General features: G+C 42.6%; 1 long non-coding RNA gene across 1 annotated transcript; it reads left to right on the top strand.

The window, feature by feature from the left end:
* The first annotated feature begins 5,601 nt into the window (after positions 1 to 5,601).
* On the top strand, positions 5,602 to 17,665 carry LOC140219324 (uncharacterized). Its single transcript, XR_011895518.1, has 3 exons — positions 5,602 to 5,775; positions 11,524 to 11,625; positions 17,477 to 17,665. It is a non-coding gene; the product is annotated as an uncharacterized lncRNA (long non-coding RNA).
* The last annotated feature ends 2,900 nt before the right edge of the window (positions 17,666 to 20,565 follow it).

Below are 20,565 nucleotides of genomic sequence, written 5' to 3'. Positions count from 1 at the left end.
ACTTCTATTGCACATTTCTTAATTATGCCCATAAGATTGTAGTTCATTGCTTCAACACTAAGGTCCTGCTCCTGAGTTAAATTCGAATAGCTGTTCTGTAGCTTGATCCGGAATTCCTCTTTTTCCCTTCTTACCGGTAACTCATTGATCAGCTTCTTATGTGCCACTTTCTTCGGTTCCTCCTCAAGTCTAGGCTAACTCAATGTCTTATCCTCCTATGGTCACTGCAGCGAACCTTGCTGAGCACGAGCATATCTCGTATGATGCCAGGCATAGCGCAGAGTACAAGGTTGATTTCATTTCTAGTCTCGCTATTCGGGTCCTCCACATCCACTTTCGGCTATTCCATTTGCGGAAGAAGGTATTCACTATGCGCATATTATTCTGTTCTGCAAACCCTACTAATCACTCTCCCCTGCTATTCCTAGAGCCTATGCCATATTCGCCCCTGACTTTTCTCCAGCCTGCTTCTTGCCTACCCTGGCATTGAAGTCACCCATCAGTAGAGTGTATTCTGTTTTGACTTTACCCATCGCCGATTGCACGTCGTCATAGAAACTTCCGACTTCCTGGTCATCATGACTGGCTGTAGGGGTGTAGACCTGTACGACTTTCAATTTGTACCTCTTATTAAGTTTCACAACAAGACCTATCAGCCTTTCAATAATGCTATAGATTTCCTGTATGTTACCAGCTATATCCTTATTAATCAGGAATCCGACTTCTAGTCAGTTCTTATGCCTAACACCAAATAGCGAATCGAGAAGTGATACGCATAAATAGATATTGTGGCTTCAAATGATCCTACATGGAGATTGAGAAGAGCGGAAGGTTTCCAAGTTGTAGAATTAAACGAGGAAGAGACAAGGTAAAGTGGTTCGCAATAAGACGACATCCACTTCAATCACAGGCTTAGACGAGACGTGGGGTGGCGACTGGCTGGTCACACAGTTACATTTTTTTTCTGGGGGGGGGGGGGGCGGTCATGGGTGCTCCGAAAGCCAGGGTAGCTAGTAATCAAGAAGTGTTCCCAAGGGCGACCTCAGAATACCAGCGCGGCCTATAAAAGAAAAAAAAAGAGGAAAACATGAGGGGGGCATAATACACTCGTGCCAGGTCTTCAATGAATGAGGATTAGACTGTTGCACAGACTCGGTGGGCAGATGATTCCAGTCGTTCACTGTTCGAGTGAAATATGATTTGAGGTGCGCAGTTGTGCGCCCAGGGGGTGAATATACAGCTTTAGAATGAGTGTTGCGGAGCGAAAGGCGATGAGCAGGTATGATAATCAAGCGAGCAAGAGACGAGTCGCAAAACCTATGGTAGAGAGACAGGCGCGCTAATTTTCTGCGTGACTCATGTCTGGGAAGAATAACTCTGTCTTTTAGTTCAGTAATGCTAGAGTAGTGAGAATAAATTGAGAAAACAAACCTAATAGCGCGGTTTGGGATGTATTCAAGAGCTTTTTGTAGCTGATCTGAAGTTGGTCCCTGACTCCGCATGCCCATTCCAACTTGGGACCAACAAATCTTTGGTACGTTGCAGTTTTACGTGAGAAGGGGTAAACTGAAGGTTACCCTGGACATAGCCAAGTCGTGGTTATCTTCGTTGGTTATGCTTGCTATATGGTGCGTGCAGCTAAGGTTATGAGATAATGTGATGACCAGGTACTTATACGATGACGGTGAATTCGAAGCCAAAAAGAACGTACTTATATGCTTCGCAGGAAGCTCGGCGGTGGAAGGATATCTGCGAAGTTTTTGTGACATTTAAAGACATTGACCGAGTTTTGCACCAGTTTTCAACCAGTTGTAAGTCATTTTGAAGGGAAATGCGATCACTGAAATTATGGATAGGATGGTATGTGACACAATCCTGTGTGAAAAGGCGAATACAGCAGGAGATGTTAGTCGGTAGGTCCTTGATGAAGATAAGAAAAAAGTAATGGTCCCAGGCACGTGACATATGACACGTGCTAACGGGCATATGACACGTGCTAACGAGGAAGTATGTCCACTAGTACTGTCATACTGTTTCCTGTTTGTGAGGCAGTCACACAGCCGGTCGAAGTTAGACCGGTTAAGATTTAGGTCAGAGAGAGCTTAAGGAATAGCCTTTTGTGTGGCACCTTGTCAAAGGCTTTCTCGAAGTCCAGGAACAGGGCGTCTATGGGAATATTGTGGTTGATAAAGGGACTTGGAAGAGCCACCAGTCATTGAAAATTACGCTTGGAAAGGGCGCAACAAAACTCAATCGGAAAGAAAGGGAAGTAGCAGTCAGAATGCTCATTGGACCACGGGGAAAGTGGAAAATCGTCAATCAACCATTCATTACTGTCCGATGATAGAAGTAATTTATAATATGTAGAGAGAAACGGTCATTGACGATGAAGGGTATGGCAGCATAGGGAGTGACCATAAACCCATCATCTAGAAAATGGGATATGTAATTGGGAAAGAGAGCAAAAACTGAAGAAATGCCAGTCGAAATCCAAACGCTGAACAAATGACAAATATACTCACAAGAGTCGTGGAAGAATTCGGCTAATTGCCAGGCACAGAGTGGGAATATGGAGAGCTTCTCTGTTTAATTTCAGCAGAAATACGCTAAGAGAACCAACATGCTCGTTGGAAAATAAATGAAACCGAAAAGCTGGTGAAATAGGGAGATACGAGACGTAATCGCCGAATGACATAAAGCACCTCGACAGCACAGGCAGGAAAAAGGAAAGCGCAGTTGCCGCATCATGAAGTGGCAAGAACATGGAAAATATACCGGGAGAAAAAGCCTAGGGTTCAAATATTGGTTACAGCAATGAAAAAAGGGGAAAGTGAACGTTGGTTGCCAAAAATACATGAGAAAAAGAAGGCCGCACCTAGAATATTTTTGAACCTCATAAACTGATTTGGGAGGAAGTCTGGAACAATAGAACGACATATCCTTGACCAAGGAGGAAAGAAACTGGAAGAGGATGCGGCAATAAATTACGTCCAAAAAGTAACAGTCAAATCTTTACGAGGCAAACGAAGTTTTATTTGAAAAAAAAAGTGCTTGAAACGGAACAAGATGAATAGGCGTTGGTTCCGGCAAATTTGAACTAGAAGAAAGCCAAAGATAAAACTCCTAAGCACAAAGCCACAGCGATAGATGGGGTTTCCGTTAAGCTGAATAATGAAGTAGGACCAAAAAGAAATGAAGCTCTGCTGAAAGCATTAGGAAAAAAAACCCCTAAAATATAGCCGAATATGACAGAGTTGGGGACCAAATAAAGCGAATTAAATTTATAAAAGTAAATGGGAGAAAGGTAGAATTCACTCATGTAGACCGTCGACCATTACTTCGGTAATATAATGATTACTAGTGCAGGCAAGTAAATTAAAGCTGCAAGCGTGGGCAGATGATATTTCCACATTGGGGGAATGGATTGAGGAACGACTGGCGTCCGGATGACGAATTATTTGTTCTTACTTAGTGCATTGAAATATGCAGGAAATATGTGCTTTCTTTAGACATTACCTGAGTGCACGACATCGTAGAAAGCAAGATAGCGTGCCATATCTTGGAAAGGAAACGCAAATGCAACGACTGCATACTGCTTTTGAGAAAGATTTACCTAGCAAATGGGATATGCATTGAATGGAAAGGGATGAGAGGATGATATCAGCAAGGCAGTCAGGCAGGGGTGCGCTCTATCACGGCTGCTGTTTATGAGGTACCTGGTAAGGATGGGAAGGGAGCTGGATGGAAGTAATAGCGTTAATAAAGGGAAAATGAGATGTTCACCCAATCGTAGGATTTGCTACCAAGAAAACCAATTTGCTGGACCAAGTCCTGGACCAAGTCCTGGACCAGGACGATTTTTTTTTCAATTGCGAGGCTTTTCTTTCGAAGAACACGTTTGGGTTTCCTTTGTGGAAATTCTAATGGTTGGGTGGACGTCTCATTTTGCCTTTATCATTTACTTCGCTCCACCTTGCGGGTTTTCGCAGAACTATTACGTCGAAGTAAAATCGGTTTTAATTGCATACAAACATGCGGGTACAGTAGTAGAACAGGAGCTTCCGGATTTGTTTTTGCGGACGACATTGCGTTGCTAGCTAACAAGCAAACGCATAAGCAACGTCTGGTCAATATCTGCGGACAGGGAGACGTGAATTAGCGTTAAAAGTAAGGTGTTATGGTATTCAATGAAAACAGTGAACATGCAGTGTCAATACAAGGGCAGTACATACCTCGGGTAAAATAATATAAATACCTCGGTATATGGATAAACGAAGGGAATACATATATGGAAACACAGTAGAAACAATACCACCAAAGGGGAAGAGAAATGCGGCAGTAATGAAATACAGAGTGCTATGGGGATACAATAGGTACGAGGTGTTTCGGGGTATGTGCAAAAGTGCAATAGTTCCACAGCATACGTTTGGAAATGTGGCTGCTTGCTTGAAGTCAAGGGTACATATCAAGACTCGATGGCAACCAAAGGTCAGTGGAAGGACTCGCATTTCATACTCCCGGGAAGATTAAAAGGGAAGTTCTGGAGGGTGATATTGGCTGGACAATTTAGATGTGAGGGAAGGTCACAGTAAAATTGATTGTATAGAACGACTGATGAATATGGAAGAACGTAAATAGGCTGGGAGAGTGTTCAGGTATTTGTACAGGAATAACATTGATTGACAGCGGCGAAAATGAACTAGGAAGCTTACGAACAAGTATGCGACCTGTATGGAAGGCAGCCTCGCAACAAAGAACGTCAAGCGGAAAGTCAGGAGGCTGAGATAACCTCATTTGTGGCGGCAATGGAAGAGAAACCTGCTATCAGTAACTTTATAAGAGGAAAAAACGAAATAACGAAAAAAATACAATTTATAATAATTCAAATGGAAGCGCATTACTTTTCGAAGGGAGATCCGGATACCTTAGGACACACACTTACAAAGCGAGATATAAGGATGAAGAAGCATGTGCTTGCTGCGGCACAGCTAGAGAAACGATGAAGCATGTTCATTAGAATGTGAAGATATCTCCCCATTGGTGGGTTTAGGCACCTCTGGCCTCCGTGAATCGCTTGAGTTCAGTGAGACCAGAAGAAAAGTAAACATGCATGCAATGGAGATTAGTAAGACGTCATCGGAAGATTGATGGCAGAGAAGTAGGGAAACGACAAGCAACAAAGGCGTATAAAAACAAATTCCCAATAGGGGTTCAGAAGCTTTGGAGATGCGAATTCTTCATGTTTTTATATATAGATTGGGCATTAGGCAATATAATACCAAGAGCTTCGTAGCTCAATCCACCGCCTCGTTCCAAAGGGTGCGCTCATAGCATCCATCCATCCATTTTACGCATCCAAACGTTGTCTAGCGCACGGGAAAATTTACGGCAGATATCTGTAGTTTAAAGCATTAGCCATTTGAGTTTTGCAAACGCGTCTTGAATAGTAGACATCAATGCAGCTGGCAGGATATCAATTTACAAAACTAGTAGGACGACCTTACGACAACATAAAATATGTTGTGGGTTTCCTTTGGCAATATCACCCGATTTCAATCTAATGGGCGGTTTTAGTAACTATACTGCTTTATTTAGGCAACGAAACATCAAGTTTCCGGTGCTACGAGGCCTACCGTGAAGTTTCATGCCCTGGAAAGGAGGGCATGTGGTATTTTAGCCCTGGAAGCAAATTATGTATGGCGTTCAGGGAAAGCTACTGTGGAACTACGCAAAACAGCTTTCCCACGTGTGAAGAATGCCGGGAAACATGCAAGGGTAAGTGCATATTTGACTACCTATAGATTGCGAGTTATGTCGCTACATAGCATAAAATAAAAAAAAACTGGCATGCATTCAATATTGAAACGTTATTATGGGCTAGTGTATTGTCAATACATATGCAAGAGAACATATGTATGCTGAAATATGAAGAAAAAATTACCTCGACAAGTTTACTCTACACTTGTAACAAAAATAACACTTTCTCAGAATGACTGTTTCACATGGCCACAGGAAACGCAATGTGGGAGTAATTTTGCAGGCGCAATGAAATTACTAGATAGATCTGACGCAAACATTGATGACGAATTTTTCTATTAGCTCGTCGGAGCTAATCTGCATATGCGTTTCCATGGAATACGCAGATGGTCAGTGTGTAGAGGTGTATTGTGTCGTGAGCCCAAAAACTGTGCTTTCAGTTACGGATACAAGAAAATCAAATTTAATAGCCTTGCAAGATGGACTTGTTAGTTGTTCATTGCTGCACATGAGCTTCGCGGGAATACGGTGAAGTGAATGTGATTGAGAAAAAGATTTAAGACAGTGCTGTAGCCTTAACAAATTTTTGTTTTCCCTGCAGATAGATTTAATGGTCACCACACAAGACTATAATTCTGAATTTTTGGAAAATGAGTAAAAACTGGGTGCAATATGCGAGTGAGAGCGCCTACGTTGGGCTCATTACAATGAGCCTTTAGTCTTGTCATCGAAGCGTTTCCCTGTGTCTAAAGCAATGACTAATACGGATTAAGAAATTCACTTTTTCTAAAGCTGCGCTGTGCTCCATCTTGAGTTGAGCGTCAGTATGTTCTCGCCCTAATATATATATATATATATATATATATATATATATATATATATATATGTATATACATATATATATATACAGTCTAGCCCGGTTATAACGAAGTCTGCGGGAATCGGAAATCCCTTCGCTATATCCGCTATTTCGTTATCTGTGGACTATGAAAAGAAATGCTAACATGGGCATACCGATTTATTGCCGCTGAAAGAAGTGGTCCAGCGTCCCCTGAACACGTTTCGCGAGTGCGGACTTCAGGATTGCGGCTTCCATACCATCCAACTTCAAACCAAAGATGTGGTCGAACTCCGGACTCCCGAGGTACATCCGTAGCGTGTCAACAGCTGCGTTGGCCGCTGCGGAGGTGACCGGCGTAGTGGCACAACTAGCATCGACGCATTCGCTGTCGGAGGCGCTGTCCGCCAAGGTCTCTTCCATGACACTCCCGGCAACTTCTTCAGTCGTGAAGTCCTCGGTGGCAACAAGGCCTTCGTCGGCGAAAACGAAGTTCATGTGGCTTAGACCCGCAGGCACAAGGTTCAAGTCGCTAGCGGAATTCCAAAGCTGCATGCTGCATCGATGCTGCCATGCGATGCAGTGAAGCAACCTTTCACTTCGCGGGAGAGCAGACGACGCCATGAAAGGACGCCGTCAGCCGAATTTTGCTCTTATTTTCGCGGAAAAAATCACCTCAACGACGCAATAATGTGTTGATTGACAGATTATTTTTCGGTTCGTATTAAATCTCTTCGTTATATCCGCTGACGCGCTCTTATTTTCTTCGTTAAAACGGGACCCAAAATGTATTGAAAATGCAAAGATGGGAATGGGAAATTGAAATCCCTTCGTTATAACCGCTATTTCGCTATAAGTGGCTTCGTTATAACCGGGCTAGACTGTATATATATTCGGGTATACCATATTGCGACCGAAGCGAAGGATGAAAAATTTTCACGAAAGGCCTTGCTTGACTTCAGCACATCCAATTTTCTCGCGTCTGCCATTTGTTACTCTGAAGACCTTGTTGTTCCTTATTTCCTCAAAGCCGGCGCAACCAGGCCCCATACGGTATTTACCTCTTAGAAGTTTCTGCTGCATCTTCTTTTTTCGTTCATTGTCACGATGTGACAGCGCATTGAAGCATATGAAAGTCATTGCAATACCTCAACATAAGCTTTTCTCTCTCCAGTACACAAGAACAGCGAATGAATATTGCAAAACATACTGCCGATATATATATATATATATATATATATATATATATATATATATATATATATATATATCAGCTTTTAACAACAAGTCAGGTGCCTACAAAATGTGAGAAATATGAATCCCAGCAAGAATGTGTCTGTCGCGGCTGAGCCAGACGAAATAGGCGCTTTTTATTATTTCAAAGGCGGGCCAGAGTCTGATTTTACCAAGGTGCTCTAACCTCGTTTTAATGGAAAATAATGTCTGCGTCACTTGAAGATACTGCTGAGTTAAAATTGTGCGACTTGTTCATGAGGCTACTTGCATTAGCGAAAAGGTCGCCACTGGACTAACACAACAGCCCTTCGCAAATTGGTACAGTGGCGCAAGGGCTGGGCTAGGGATCCGATAACTGCGTATATCGGTTAGTACGAGTACGTGTGTTAGAAGATGGTCCACCAGCGCTGTGCAGAATCGAGCAATTTGCACTGCCGGAAGCAAGAGGTGAAGTTCTGCTGGACATCTTTTCAAAGCTGTCAGATAAGCCGTTATAGATTTAAGAGGCGTTATTCAAAAATATTTTATCATGTCATAGACGGAAAACTGGCCATTGCGGAAGCGCTTTGGACGAAATCGACAAGCATTTCGTGGGCGTGAAGTGTAGAGGCCGAGAAATCGTCTGTAATGACAACGCTAGTGTCCTTCAGTTCTGACCGGTTTTTCAAGAACATTTCCTTGATATTGACACGTGTACTTATCTTTATCGGGCGACCACGTTTCGCTGCCTAACAAATGTAATCGCACAGCGCCGGACGCGCCTGCATGTATCCGAAGTTTCTGGAAAGTTATCGATGCTTCTATCCGGCTGCCTGTTGTCGCCGAACGTTGTGTTATCTAATTTCATCGCCTGACGCGAATGGTGTAGAACTTTGTGAAAGGCACGCGGGTCCGAACGATTAGTCTGGAACATTCGATGACTGCTGTATAAAAGCGGACGCGCTTGACCCGCTGATCAGATTTCCGACGATCGCCGACTGTGTTCGCCGCTATCGTTGTGCTATAAGTGTAGCCTGTTTTTGTGAGCACAGGTTCGCCCAATAAAAGTTAGTTTTGTCTTTAACAGTATTCCTACTGTGTTCTTCAACGTCACCACCACGTGACAATATACAATGTACTAAATTTGACTATTACATGCCTTCATTGACAGTATTGATATTGAATATCGTCCACCTACGCCATGAGCCCGTTGACTGGCATCATGCTTTAGGTTAGGATCATTAAATTAAATTATGGGGTTTTACGTGCCAAAACCACTTTCTGATTATGAGGCACGCCGTAGTGGGGGACTCCGGAAATTTCGACCACCTGGGGTTCTTTAACGTGCACCTAAATCTAAGTACACGGGTGTTTTCGCATTTAGCCCCCATCGGAATGCGGCCGCCGTGGCCGGGATTCGATCCCGCGACCTCGTGCTCAGCAGCCTAACACCATAGCCACTGAGCAACCACGGCGGGTCTTTAGGTTAGGATCGACTTACCCTTGCAGCAGAGCAGTAATTTTTTCTTCACGTTGTTGCCATGTTTCGAAGCAGTCGGAAACGCCATGAAATTTAAGGTTGTCTCGACGGCTTCTGTCCTCCATGTTGACCACAGGACAGTTAACTTATTGAGTAATATGAGTCGCCTCATTAAGTAGCACTTCTGTAATGGTGACATTTTCGACAGTGTCGCCAAGTACTTGATTCCTGACCTAGACTGCCACAAGTCTTTCATTCATTGCAACAATTTTATTTTCCAGCGACTGCTGCGCCATTTTGACATCACATATGCACTTTAGCAAATCAGCCTGGCCTTGTCTAAGGCGCTCAGTCTGATGTTTAAGATCTCGCAAATATCGCAGTATTTCTGTGTTGTACCGAGATTCGGCGGACGGAGTATGTTTTCCGTCGGTCCTATTAGGTTTCGGACCACCAGTGACCTCGACGTTGCCGCAACATACAAATAACGTTACCAAACAGCCATGCATTCATTAAAATGTCACGAAGAACGTGTGGACATGACACCAGCAACAACAATCGTTTGTCACAGCGTTTGGCATAAAACGATTCGTTGTTACTCACCTGAAGAAACCGAATACAGGATACATTAGCCATCGCAGTTGCAGTGCCGTTCCCCTGTCCACTGGAGTAGCACTGGCTGGCCAGACTGTTTATATCGTGCGCAGGTAGTGCTGTCCTTGGCGATGTGGCTGCGTCTAGGTTAAGGAGGGATATGCCTACCATAGTAGAGCTTGTTCTAAGCTCGATAATTTGATATCCATGTCAGTTCGGAATCACGCGTTGGGTAGCGAAAGATACGCGAAGTCACGTGACAGCCTTTCGCGAGGGGTTTGACGCTCGCTGAGGGTGTTCCATCGCATAGCTTTTGCGATGCCTGCTCGTTTGACACCCATCTCGCTGTGTTTGTGAATAACACCTGTGCTTCTGAAAGTTACACACGTGACACGTGACATACTTCACCACGCCTTGTCGCATGCGCTTTGTGTGTGTGTGAGATCCCATGACGCCCTCTTCCACGTGATCTGAGGTGGGCTACACGGTTATAATAGCAGAGATGGCTCGACCCTGGTTCATTTAGGATCCAGGTCAACGATGCTTTTAGAAAACAGAATGAGCAGCTGTCACGTGACGCTCTTTTCAGTCTGTTCTTATAGGCTTTAGAAATCAACGGATTGTTGCCGCTTGCAGCTTTGTTTCAATGCATGTCAGCAAAGCCATCAAAGCGCTACGTTTTTCATTACTTGTTCATCACAATAATATAACATCCATAGCAGTGTATTATTTCGATGATGTATCACGCGGGAAAGGCATTTCTCTTGCCACATGACAAAACTATTTAGGAATACTCTTCAGTTATCTTTGCTCGGCGCAAAATTTCGTCGTTCATTAAAACGTCCCAGAACACCTCCGCAAATGCATCTTTACTGTGGAATAAATTCACTGGCACTAGAATTCAGATACGTGGCTAGTAGATTAAATTATTCGGCGCTGGAGGTAAATGCGTGGCACCTGGATTAAACTGACTGGTGCTTGGACAAAAATATTGTCCGTTTGGAATAATTTGTGCGAGAATGAAATTACGAGCTTTGCACATCCCTACAATATGAAAACTTTGTTCTCCAAGCTAGTAGGCTAGTTTAGTGTTTTTACAACAAACGTCTAATGCTGCATCATTTTCTTGTTATGCGTGCACTTATTTGCTTCTGTATTTTAACCTTTTATGCCTGATATCAATCTTGCCCATGTGGTAGTGCTTTTATTTTGTCTGCACACAGTTTGCACGCTTGTGAAGTGTTTAACCTTTGATACTTCATTGCTTGGGTGGTTTTATTATGAAGCACACTCGTGTCACAAGTTCTCCTCTGTAAGATTTCGTAGTGCCCGCTGATGTGCCCACAATTGAGACACGCAGTATTGGGAATAAGTGTACATTTACGACAACATATTAGGATGTTAATGACTGCCATTATTAGTAGGTTTCTCGCTCTGGAAGAATATTTTTCGCAATGCTTCAATTCTTCAGTTCAAGGAATTTGAGCACACTTTTCGTGATTTTGCTCCGCAACTAGGAAGATCCAGGGCGAGACTCGAAGGTCACCATGCTATTTTGATGCTTGTGTACGGTGACTGAACAAGTGAATGTCATTCTCGCACGTGGACCCAACAATTTAAATGCCTGTTTTTCGTGCAGCTACTGCGTGCGCCGAAAAAATTGTCACGCGCTAGGAGAATCTGTTCGGGGGACGCAAATAAATCTCAGAAGAAATATTAAATATTACTTCTAAATGTATAGGTAAGAATAATCCTTCCTTTTTATTTCGGTTACTTTTTGTTAACGTGCGGCATTTTCAGCCTTCGAAAGTTATTATGGTATTATCAGGTAGTGAAGGTATATTGAAGGCATGATGAAAGTATTATAAAGTTAAGAATTGTAGGACTCTGGTATTGAGCTGGAGCACCCACTGATTGGAAACGTATCCATAACATATAAGCAAACACATTAATACAGATTAGTTTGCTGAAGTAAACAGGTTCTTTCACTATAATGGTTTTATAATTAGAATGACTCTGGATCTGTTACCTAGAAGCAGCTCACCTTAAATAACGGTATTGGAAATAAACGCTAGTGAAATAATCTCTTGCTATAGAGACAAATGTTCGGCCGAAAAAAAAGTTTTTCTTAATACTATTGAGGCATTATGACATTACGCAGATAGATACACTAGCACAAAGTGTTTATTGAAAGCATGGATGGGTTTATAAGGTGAACTAATTTGTAGGAAACTATTGTCATATTTTAGTGAAACTGCTTGGTTCCTTTATGTTCGGTCTTCATCGTAATATATTGACCTTGATCTTGTGCACACACTGTTTATACACCCGTCAGCCTTTAGAGACAGAAAGTAAGATTATTGGCACAAGCAAGACAGATACGTGGGATTTATCACGTTCGTTCCCGCGTGCTACACTGCACTGTGGAAAGGGAGCGAGCAGATAGCAGTGTGATAAATTACAATGAGGAGAAAGGCAGTAGGTAGGGTTGCGTTTATCTTACACAGCGGTTCTGTTGATGGTCGATTTCCAGGAGAATTTTGAATGCATTTATAACCTAACAATAGCTTGCTGTCGTGTATAATGAGCGATGCAGTACGTAATTGTTATTGTGCATACAATTTAAAGCTATCAGTCCACAAAGCTATCAGAATAACCTCTACGTTCGTAAATCTTTGTGTATAGCAAGCGCGTCTTTGCTGACAGCAATAACGTTGAATGATAGATGAGGTGAGAACGGGGAGAGGTGAAAGCAATCATCCGTGGACATTCAAGCAAGACAGGCTTAACAATATGTCAAGTGACTTGAGCAGTATTATACGCTCATCGCCTGGATTTCAAAGTTATACTCGTGCTTCTCGGCCGACAAACCAGCAAGTTATGCTCAAACGCCTCGTTAGACGCAACGTCAAGCGCAAATCCTAAGGCTATGCTTCGAAAATACCCGTCTGAAAGGTGCTGGTGTGCATTGAAGTAGTAGCACCAAGCTGCCCTAGAGAAGGCAGTGCTAAGAGGAGAATTGCGACTTTCGCATCACGTGTTTGAGAATCGTCTAGATGCACTACAGGGGCAGAAAAGTCTACAAAGCTTGGCATCACACAAAAGGGACACTTTTTGCGTAAACAAACGTTTGCTTCGGGCGACTTGACTAAACTGTCTGCTGAGACAAGCCAAAATGCTCGACGTTTAGACTTGGGCACATAGCACGTATTTTCTGTTTTGCCGCATCCAGCTCTATTCGCACTCTGTACACTCCTCTATACAGTTAGATGCTGTGTGTCGAAACTTCATGAAAAATTTGGTTGATTATTTCATAGAGGAGAAACTTTAGACGATGTCCCCACAGGGCGCCTGTATGTCAGTGAGATACATTGAGCCGTTTGTGCCCAAATTAAATTCCTAACATGATGGTGTAAAAGAGTAGCAGCTAATGAATTTCCTCCTCGTTTCAAGCCAAGCAATTGCGTATGACAAAAAACCGTGTTCGTTTCGGCTGGTGGGTACATCACGTAAACAGGAGTTTTAAGTAGCTTCGTTCGGGACAAAGCGAACGAAGACACCCTGTCTGGTGTTGATTTTGAAGCATTTTGTGTCACGCTGTTTAAAGTTGTTGTCTGACAGTATGAATCACATCTCTTCGATGAAGGCCACTTCTTATGCATTCACCTTTTATTGCAATTCAGTCACATCAGTCATTTCCCCATAATTGCTTGTGAAATCTTCGACAGTCTGTTGTCGGGTATTCACAAAGTTGTTTTGCACTAGGTGTCTGTAATGATCGGTCACAGTTGAGGGTTTCTCACGCCTCATTTGTGAGGCTCTAAATAATTTTTTAATGAGCCATCTTGCTTATAAGCATGCAGCAGCCTAAATGCCAAAGCAGTGCTTCCGAATGCCTGATTGGCGGACCAAGAGTGCAGAACCGCAATGCGGGTTACAATTCAATTTATTCAGTTACGCTCAATGCACTGAAAGGTGAGAGATAGGGGTGAGCGCAACGATAAAGCAGAACTTGCAAAAAACCATCACATATCGAAGATCTGAGCATTGAAGGACAGCAGGTGGTTTGCTTTCAATATAGTTCCTGCGGTAAATGAATTGCACTAATGTTTTGCTTTGCGCCTCGGTCCACCGACGTTGGATTGATTGTCGATTTTAGACGAGGTGAATATGCAGGGACTAAAAAACGCTTGTTCCTAAATGGGCGACTGTCTAAAATATTCTGGAAGAGAGAGACACAAATAAATATTTGATCATGCGATTAACTTGTAGTCCTCTCACAAAGTTATATTTCATTTAAAGGAGAGTTTGGAGGACCCTTATACTTCGCCTTTAACGCGATAGCGTTAAAAGACCCCTTACTGCTTTTGATGGTTCCCGGCAAGTGTAGCTTATGTAACCGTAATGCTTACCTGGAAAATCTGGCTGCCAACGCTATGCACGAAGGCACGGTTTCTGGCAGAAACGCGGCCTCTTGCGTGGGTCGATCTCCTATTATTGTTTCCCATTTTTAATATTTCAGCCCGAGAAGAGCTAACATAAAGGCTATTGTCGGTGTATTTTTTTATTTGATTTGTTTTTGGGCTGCCGTTCTTAAACATTCCGAGGAATAACTTTGTAAAGAATGAAAGACAAGGTATGAGGAACCTTGGTGGCAGAGAAAAGGTCGGGTATGCGTGGTTCGGAATTTGGTTCGAAATGTGTTTTGCTGAGGAGACGTACGACGCTGGACGCCGACGCTGGACGCCGACACCGACACGGGCTTCTTAACGCTGCCGTTTAAAATTAGGAATAGCGTTCTGGCCCCTACCAGGGGTTTCACAACGCTGGAATTGAGAGAAGAGCGAGTGTCCCTACAGGTGTCGCACCTTGCTGGACACAGGATGAGGCCAAAGGGAAAACGTCGGTGTTGATCCGCGTCCAAATAAAGGCTTACATAAGTTTAGCCTGGCGTCCCTCACGGCGTGTTTCGCGCGCAGCTGCTAGCAAGAAGATTAACATGTGTCGGTAAAAGCCTCACGCCAGCATTGGAACTTATAGCACCACCTTCGCTCCATCAGGGCCGATTGAGCATAGCATGACGGTGCGTTCATTTGGCGTCGTCGCATTTGGAGTATAACAGAATTTCCGTCGCTGAAAGCCCCTTAATAATCCACACGTTGTCCACGCATGCGTCTTTGATAGCAGAAGAGCATGGCACCGCCGATGCCAACGGCAACGTCGAAAAGTCATTTCGACGATCCGTATCATTGCTAAAGTATCAAAACAAACGTATAGCGAGCCATACCCTAAACCGAGCTCTGCAACACTGTTCTCTTACAAAAATGTTTGTAGTAAGCCTGCAGATAGTCTATAGCCATGTGTCTATGAAGTTCATAGGCTGTCTATAGATTTTTCTTTACACCACTATATAGACAGACTATGCACTAATGGTCTTACACAATTCATAGACTAGTCTATAAAATGTTTGAGTCTATAGACTGTCTATAGATTAATGAATATTCTCGTTTGTAGGCAATTGCCTGCAGAATGTCTATAGACAAAAGTGCATAAGCTTATACAAATCTACTTTTGTAGACTGAATTCTATGGAATGTCTATAGAGAAATACCTGTAGACTGTCTATAGAGTATTCCCATAGACCAGTCTATAGACAGTCTATGGCCTTATGGCCTCACACTTTTTGTAGACACATTTCTGTAAAATCTCTATAGACAAAATTGCATAGGGTTATATAGTTCTAATTTGTACACTGAAGCCTGTGCAATCTTTCTACACAAACGTCTATAGATAGTCTATAAAAATTTGCTTATAGACATTTCGTAGACTTAAGTCTAGAAAAGTAGAATGTACGGAACGTTTATAGACAAATATCTATAGATAACCTAAAGAAATTTGCTTATAAACATTGTATAGACTTCAATCTACAAATTCGGACTGTATAACCCTAGAAAAGTAGAAATTTACTTAGTAGACTATTTATAGACAATGCTGTGGACTAATCTATAGCTAGGCTATAGACTTTAGTCTTAGACTATTTGTCGACTATTGTCGATAGAGGGTGTCCTAGCTGATATAAATTTAGGGCTGTTCAACGAAGAGTAATATAAAAAAAGACGGTGCACAAAGATCTGAATTTAATACCTATGGTGTACAGCCTTGAGAGATCTGATGTGTAGGTCCTTTAGTAATAGTATGTCTTGCACCAGGTTTTTTAAAACCTTTTATTTTCATTTACCAGCTTGGCTAAAATAGCCGGGACCGACCCCCTATATGCTAGCTATGTAAACCACATTTTGCCAACTATGTTTCCATTTTATATCAACACTCCCTCCTAGGGTTTTTATTAAGCTCTCCATTGGAAACGTCTATAAATGTTTATGGCATCCAGCATACATATGGGAACCAATCTAGGGAACTGTACATAAAAATTCATGCACGCGGACGCAAGCAGTCGAAAAATGTCAAATGCATGTAGCCGCGAATCTTTATCTAAGGCTGCATGAGCATTTGTTCACCAGCACATTTAAGAAATATTAGGTACTTGCAATGCACCCGCTTAAATGAAATCTGGCGGCTATCCGCGATATACAAAATAGGTTAAATTTGCGGCAAAAAAAAAATTAACGCATATTATGCATGTGCACCTGTTTCTTCACATCTGCACTTATGCATTAATATTATTAGCCTAATAATGCTTTTGAACCAGCTGCATTCTCATATGTTTCATAAGCAGAAAAAAAAACGAAGCAATTCTACTAGTGGTGAATCATGCAGTGCAAGAAAGAAAACAAGTGTACCGATATTGAGTTAACTCTTTTTATTGTGCGACATATTAATTTTCTTCAGAAGAATTCCTTTTGCTATTATCGAAAGACACTATTTACAGATTTACAGACTACATCCCCTCGGTAAGCAAGGTCACCCGGCGTGCCTTGACCTTCGCGCCGTATATTGCAAAGATGCTGCACATGTATGCTGCAAATGAGTAGATACAACAATGTGAGGCAAAAATAACAATTGTTACTCTATGCATGTTCATTAGGCAGCCTATTATATTTGTTGATACCACTTAAGTCAATACTCTATGCGGTTTAAGTATGAGTAATGGCTGATTGTGAATACAAATCAGCACTATTATGCAATGTTTCATTTTATGGCATGATGAACAATTAAAGTCACAACTGATCCTGTCGCTGCAGCAACAGTACGTTCGTTTTATCACAACTTCATATATGACACATTATTGTAATTATCACAAATGATCCCTCTATCAATTGTTGAAACAAGGTTACCTGGTTGGACTGACTTTGCCAGTAAATTATTTAAGGTGCTCTCAAACATGAGTATTTTTGTAGCGTTTCGAGGTTTAGGGATATTAGTTAGCCCCAAAAATTTATTAAGAAATGCCATATCAGTGTGCTTCACTTTCATTTTTTGTTCAATAAATGGTGCCAATTTGTCTCAATCTGATGTGAGGTTAAACACTTTAAAAATATATTTATTAGAGAGGTTCTGTGGAAGCCTTGTATGTCATATAACAAGACAGCATACGTATGCCGACATTTTCAAACTCCACGATCTTTTTTTCAGGTTTTCCCTGGCTGTTTTCATGAAAATTCTCTGGCATTCTATGACCCCCGCAGCTTAAGCGAAAAAAAAACAATATTGCGCTTTATTGCTTGCGAAATTACTGCCAGTTCATAATTTTACATAAAACAAATAACACGTCAGTCACCTGAAATGCACTATTACATTCAAGTGAATTCAATGACTTGTTTAATAAAGCTGACAAGCGCTTGGACAAGTTCGCAATTCATGGCAACACGAACACAGCATGGAAGACAAGGACAAAGAAAGGTACACGCGTCAAGCCGATGCAACAACGTGAGGGAAAAATATTCAATGAGTTAATTTTACGGTTCATTTGCAGCTTTATATATTTGGCTCTGATAACTTATACCTCTAGTTAACTAAGTTTACCTCAGACTAAAGGCAACATGGCATTACGAATCAGTACCGTTATATTGTTTCATGTTACAGCATGGTGAGCAGTTAGACAACCGTATTTGCCGCAGATGCCAGCGACGGAGCGTTTTGTTTGCACACAGGTTCATAAGACACAGTGTACTTATCAAAACAAACAAATGCGAGAATTCCAAACGATTCCTATAATAATTATTGCTGAAACAAAGATACCGGGCTCGACTGTGCACATCTTTCGAGTGTTAATGGAATATGCCCGTGCGGAACCAATATGCTCAGTGTATACGGAGGGGTACGCCACATCTGCACCCCATATTGATACAAACTAGAGACATGCGCCAACTGTAGGAAGGATGGCCATCGCACAAACATATGTGATGAAGCCAGAACCCACCGGTGCCAGAAATATGACACACACCACCCTGAGGACGTCTTACAAGTTTGCATACCCTCATGCATCATTTGCGATGGCCCTCATCCAACCGGGGATGGAACCTGCAAGCCCAGCCACCCATGTTAACCAAATAAAATAGCACCCCTCGAGGAAGACCGAACGTCACGAGACTCTATCAAGGAATGACAGGACCGACAACTCGACCGCACGTCCAACAGACCCAGAACTACCACGCTGAAATCACCAGAAACCACCAGGGCGGACCGAGTCAAGGAAGCAGCCCCAGAGACGTGGATCTCCGGTCCCTTAGGGATGAGATAAATCTGTTCACCAGCATAATAACCAACCGCACAACCACACCACCTCCCCCAACCCCGCCACTTACCGCGATCCCTCATCACTCTATACCTCACAATCTCACAACCACATCACCCTCAACCTCACAACACATCACAATATAAAGTGAAATCAGCATCTAGTTTCTTGAACCTCTTCTTTCAAGCCTCCTTTCGTCCGAGTAGGATGTTTTTATAATTTGTAGCAACATCTTCTCATATTTTCGTACATTTATTTGATCGCTCAGTGCAGTGGGCAAAAGCAGCAGGTGAAACCGCAGGTCCCAAGTGAAAAATGCAATTTTTTGCAAAATGTTCAGCACTTCCTGCCACCTGGCGCAGCATACTTGCTATAATTTGCTATGAAGTGGCAAGACCCATTTCAGTTATGGTTGGGCAGAAATAGGCGGTTCACGTCTGAATGCGAGTCAAGGGCCTGTTTGCAATTTACTATAAACGAGATGAACGCGAGGGAAATTTGCGACGACGTTAAACAATACCGCGCCTCTGCACACAAGGCTCGCGCTGGACTGTCTGGTGCACTTGTGCAACGTAAGCAGAAGGTAACGAATCTTGAAGTACAGAATAACTCAACAAAGAATACAAACTAGCTTCGCTTACTTTAACAAGAGACTGCTAACTTTACTTCAGAATATTTTTTCTAATAACATAATCATCCTCAAGCATTTCTGACAATACACTCACAACACGAAAACGCCTGCTTCCAGAGGTTTCTTGTTAGCTGCTTTTCTGTGCAATCGGTTCGCTAGAAATACGCCCGCAACGCTCCTGTCATTGTTACTTAGTTCTCCGCGGCTCGCTTGTGCCATTCTTTTCACTGTCGCTTCTATGCAGCTGCGAAAAATTTTGTCGGCTTCTCTATTAACTTCTGTGAGTGCAGAAGTGCGTTTGGGCATTCTCTCTTGAATAACTGCTAGAGGTGAATGTTCAGAACGCTTCATCTTGAAAGTGCTGCCGTTTGCACTAACAAACTCTAGCACGCGCATTCATGTTCATTCTTGTCTTGGGCAGCATTTTCCCTTGCACACTGTCAACTACTACAGGTGGTATTTTCTCGCTTGCTAGGTAGGAGCTTAGGCTCGATGCTCAAGAACAATAAACGCTCGAGGCAGCGTAGAGACCACAGTGACAGCAATAGGAACGCTAAAGTTACAGCTGTGATGCAACTTTACGTGTTCCGTTTAAGTAAAGAGAGGGGCAAGCGCAATATCGAGGTAGGAACATACACTTACAAATTAATAAATGAAAATAAAACTACGAATGCGCAGGATGCTGTTTCATGTGTATCACATTAGCTGTTTAACAGCTAGGCTATCGTCCGCGCCATGTTTGTGCCTTAGTGTCCTCTGCTACTTCGTGTTTTACTTATTAAATGCGGCACAACATTTTATAACTATCAAAATACCGACTCAGCAACTTTTAACGAACGCAATGGCAGCGAGAAGGGGTCCAAACTCCCATTTGGTTTCCGGGATTGCCAGACGCTTGTCTACGGTGTGCATTGTAAGCGGCTCCTCGCTGTTCGTAGGGGGAGCTCTTCGAACACCGTCACCGCATCTTTAGGGCAAAACATTTTCCTATCAACTGATGTTTTATGCGTGGGAAGTAAACGCGACATCCAGTACAGGCATTTTAAGGACTATTGTTAGCAAGAATGGGTACCTTCAAAAATTAATCCGCTTCATAGTTCGCGAAGGGATACATAAAGCTTACGGCACGCCACAACATACGTTAAGCTCGATTGCGAGTGGTGAAAAAGATAAAGTGCACCAAGCTCTCGGGAATACCTCCCTTACATCACACTGCGCCTGCACTGACTCAACACAACCGTGTGACATACGCAGAAGCTTGTATTAGGCAGTAGCCACAAACATAGTAGTCAGTAGGCAGATATATTAGCCAGTAGCCTACATAAGCATGCGATTGTTGGTGTACTTACGGAAAAA

The sequence above is a fragment of the Dermacentor andersoni genome, chromosome 7, assembly GCF_023375885.2.
Source record: "Dermacentor andersoni chromosome 7, qqDerAnde1_hic_scaffold, whole genome shotgun sequence".
NCBI lineage: Eukaryota > Metazoa > Arthropoda > Arachnida > Ixodida > Ixodidae > Dermacentor > Dermacentor andersoni.
The sequence above is the reverse complement of the archived record's forward strand: the minus strand, read 5'-3'. Positions and strand labels throughout refer to the sequence as shown.